Source organism: Ciona intestinalis, unplaced genomic scaffold (genome assembly GCF_000224145.3).
Source record: "Ciona intestinalis unplaced genomic scaffold, KH HT000918.1, whole genome shotgun sequence".
NCBI lineage: Eukaryota > Metazoa > Chordata > Ascidiacea > Phlebobranchia > Cionidae > Ciona > Ciona intestinalis.
In genome coordinates, this window is record NW_004191239.1 from 1 (window position 1) to 3,678 (window position 3,678).

Genomic DNA, 3,678 nt, shown 5'->3' on the forward strand with positions numbered 1-3,678 from the left:
TCAAGGTTCATACCGAAGCCAAATGTCATACAGTAACAATAACAAAAGTTTTTTTAGGTATAGAAAAAGAAGTACTAGGTTTGATTTCAGTCTAGACCTTGCAAATGCTGTTGCTTGCTGTAGATCGAATTTTAACATTGTCTTGATGAAAGGTACATGTCCCTGTCCCTAAAGTAATGTTACGCACAAGGTTAATAACTGAATGCAAAAAATAAAGTCACATTATGATTTAAATGCATAAAAGTCCGGCACCGTAGGTTTAGCCACCGGTCTCAAACCTAGAGGTAATGGGTTTAAGTCCACTGTTACCATCGAGGGTGTATTTGTCCTTGGGTTGTCCAAACTATCGGCCAACAAATGAAAAAAATCTCCCAAAAATTAGTCACCTACGAAGTACCATGATCAGTAACTTATAAGCAGGCACGGGGTGTATGAAACAGAACAGCAACGTTTAACGACTGTTGTTTTCGGCCACGCCAGAATAAAATAAGGTACATTCAATCATTCAAATAGAAAAATGAAATCTACAAACTTAAGCTGTAAAAGTGTTACAGGTAATATATGACTTATGAATGCAAATGAAGGTATTTTACCTCTTTGCTGTTTAAACAGCAACCAGAGAATGGTTGTATAATTCAACTTCAGTTTCACCAACAACACTCCACTTGTCAGTTTGATCATCGTAACATTCAATTGATTTCACAACTTTGCCATTAGAATTCACACTACAATAAACATTTAAAACAAAAAATCAAACATAAATACATCATTTTCAAGTAATCATAAATAAATTATATTTTAAGTATTTACCCTCCTACTACATAAATCTTGTTTTGTGCAACACAAGCTGAATGACGATTTTTTTCTATTTTCATATCCTTCGCATAAACCCATGTGTCATTACTAAGATTGTATTTCTCAACAGATGAAAGACTTTCATTTCCATCATAACCACCTAAAAATCAGTAGGTGTAAATATAAATAACCCTGAAATATTTATATTTTTTTTACATAAACTGTTGTTAGTATTGTTCAGATATAGAAAACGTTATCAAAACAAGAGCAGCTTTAAGTAATGTGCACGAACACTAAAACATTATTTAGACCAATGTGTTCCTAAACTTAATAGCACACCCCCTGGATAACAATCAAATTATAAAACGCACCCTTGACCAGAGCTGCGATTGAGGCGTTTTATGCTCGGCGACAGCCGAGCTAGCTCGCGACACTTAGTCCAATTTAAGTTATTTACATTTTCGTGTCGCGGCAATAACTGTTAAGTTTTTTAAGTTTTCGGCGTCGCGAAACCGAGATTCGGCGCGAGCCATTCTCGTGGTACCCAGCGTCGCCAAAATCTACTGCATATGTCCAGTCTTACGCGACAATGCCTGTCGCGACGGTTAGCGCATCGTCGCTAAAATTTGGCGCAGCGTCGATAAAAAAACTCCAGATGTCGCCAGAAATTCGCTTTATATGAAGTGGGAATTCTGACGTGCGTGGATGTAATACCATTAGATTTAGAGGGCAAATAATATATCTTTAAAATTTGAGGGTTTTTTATACATTTTGATAAAATGATTCGCATTATCTACTAAGTATTGTAAATCGTCGTCTCTCATTAGAACGCTCTTCATCTTGGATTAAATGCCAAATTACTCGCAAGAAAATCTGATCAAGGTTGTTTTGGATGCATTTAAAAATACGTCCTTGTATGTTTTGGTAAAATATTCTTTAGGACAACTACTTCGGCCTTCTTTGATTTAGTCGTTCTGGTGTTTCGTTCAACCACACTAGTGCACACTCAACATGTAACGGTATCTCTAGGTTCGTTTTTGCGCGTAAATCAACCCGTAAGTTTTATTTCATCACTTGCATTCGCCCGCGGTAGCAACATTTAATCTATGCTACGCGTAATTAAGTCATTATTTACTCCAGACAGCCAGAAAAGTACTAATAAATAGCAAGGTGAAAACTTTTTTTTGTTTTGTTTGTTACGAAATAGTAGGGATTCACACGTTGATTATTTTCCTCATAATACCGATTTTCGTATTCAATTATTGCCTCACAGGAACTTTTTAACTATAACTAACCAAAAGTTCGTTGTTATTTGTTACATTACTTTTGTAGTTACAACACCGGTAAGGCAGACTTAGGACATAATACGATACGGATACGCATATTTCTGGAAAGCATGTTACTATTTTTTGCTAACGCTAGTTTGGTTTACTCTCTCTTTTACTGCGCTTCGTAACAAACTATGATCACGAATTATCCAATTTCTCGTCTAAGCTGCCTGCCGCTGTCAAAATTAACAATAAAATATTAAATTAATTCATGCCCGTTTGTAAATTTGGTCGCATTTCCTTTGTCGATTTACCGTTCCTATGTGGTCTGACTCGGGAGACGAGTGATCTTTTCGTCAGCGTGTAGATACGATAATATAGATAACGATTGCAACATCTTGCGCAATCAGTCACATTTATTAAAAGCAGTCGTATTATAGTTGATTTTAAGTCCCAGAATTTTGATTTAAATCAACTACAAACGATCGTTTCTTTGACGCGCGCCGTTATTCGTTTAGAGCTACGTAAGCGAAAATCTCTAGATCCGCTACTGATGTGACGTAATATGACGTCAGAATGATTAAGTTTCTCGCGACAATTTGGACGTCGAAAATTGCGCTCGGCGACACCTGGCAATGAATCGCAGCACTGCCCTTGACAAACAAAAAGGAAATCCAAAACTAGCTTTTTTTCATCGCAACTTAAAGTCCAACTATAATTAGTAGGCTGAGGTAATCAGGCTCTTTCAGCGGCAGAAAAAACTTGATTCTAATTGGGACACCCACTTTGAGAGCCACTGATTTAAACCGTTAATGGGTAAATCAGTATAATATAGAGAAGGGACCGTATTTTTTAATGGAAGACAAAATTGTTTGTCATTTTTGTTACTGATTTTGATTTAACAGAAAAGTTATCGTTATTTACACATAGTCTAATTATGCGGTTTTAAATCAATAAAAATAATAAATAAAATCATGATTTAATTTTAGCTGTAGGGGATTTAAGATGTGAGAATTAAGTGATTGTTAAAAAATATGCTGTACATAACTCTGGCAGGTAAATTGCAACTTAGACCAGTTAACCCTAACATGACGTGTGTATAAATAAAGAAAAATGGGTAAAAAGCACTGAATATGGTCATTTTAATTCAGAACACTTGATGTGTAGAGAATATTTTTGACTTTCGTTTTTCAGACAGCTCTAGTTCCAATAGTGAAGTTGGTGTTTTTACAGAACTGCATGCGAGTATTTCAAGTAACCGAAAGAAAAAACATATAAAATATTCTTGATTTAAATTAATCAACACTTTTTTCTAATTCTGCTTTCTTCCTATTTATCAGTAACTAATAACTGTCATAAATAGGATCAATTTAATAACCTAAATTATCCGTAGTGTTTTAAAACTTTAAATGTGTCAGTCTGACTTGAAAAATGTCAGTCTGACTTGGGCGTCGAAAGCCTCGATTTCCGGCGCTGTGGCATATTGGTTAGTGCGCCTGCCTGTAACTGAGAGGTAACTATTGTTGGCGTATGTGTCCTTGGGCAAGACACTTAACGGCAATTGCTCCAACCCAGTGGTCACTAATGGAATGTCCAAATTATCAGCCATACATAA

The 3,678-nt window shown here is 35.8% G+C and overlaps 1 long non-coding RNA gene across 1 annotated transcript; it reads right to left on the bottom strand.

Moving 5' to 3' along the window:
• Positions 1-48: 48 nt before the first annotated feature.
• LOC104266134 lies at positions 49-975 on the bottom strand. The gene is made up of 3 exons (XR_717431.3): positions 811-975; positions 594-725; positions 49-168 (listed from the first exon to the last, which is right to left on the bottom strand). It is a non-coding gene; the product is annotated as an uncharacterized LOC104266134 (long non-coding RNA).
• Between the last annotated feature and the right edge of the window lie 2,703 nt (positions 976-3,678).